We start from the raw sequence: 214 nt of genomic DNA, 5'->3' as shown, positions 1-214 counted from the left end.
GGGGGGGGAGAGAATCATGGAAGGAGAAATAATATAATGAAAGAAAGGGGAAAAGAAATCTTGCAAGAAAACAAAGAAAATAATCAAATACACCGATGGAAATTCTCTCCCTGATCGCCTCAAAAATCACGTAGAGAAATTGGCGTTAACTCTGGCACTCAGCGCAGGCACTCACACATGGCATTAAGGTGCCACGGCGGAAGAGGGGAAATGA

The sequence above is a fragment of the Penaeus monodon genome, chromosome 34, assembly GCF_015228065.2.
Source record: "Penaeus monodon isolate SGIC_2016 chromosome 34, NSTDA_Pmon_1, whole genome shotgun sequence".
In the NCBI taxonomy this organism is placed as follows: Eukaryota; Metazoa; Arthropoda; class Malacostraca; order Decapoda; family Penaeidae; genus Penaeus; species Penaeus monodon.
The sequence above is the reverse complement of the archived record's forward strand: the minus strand, read 5'-3'. Positions refer to the sequence as shown.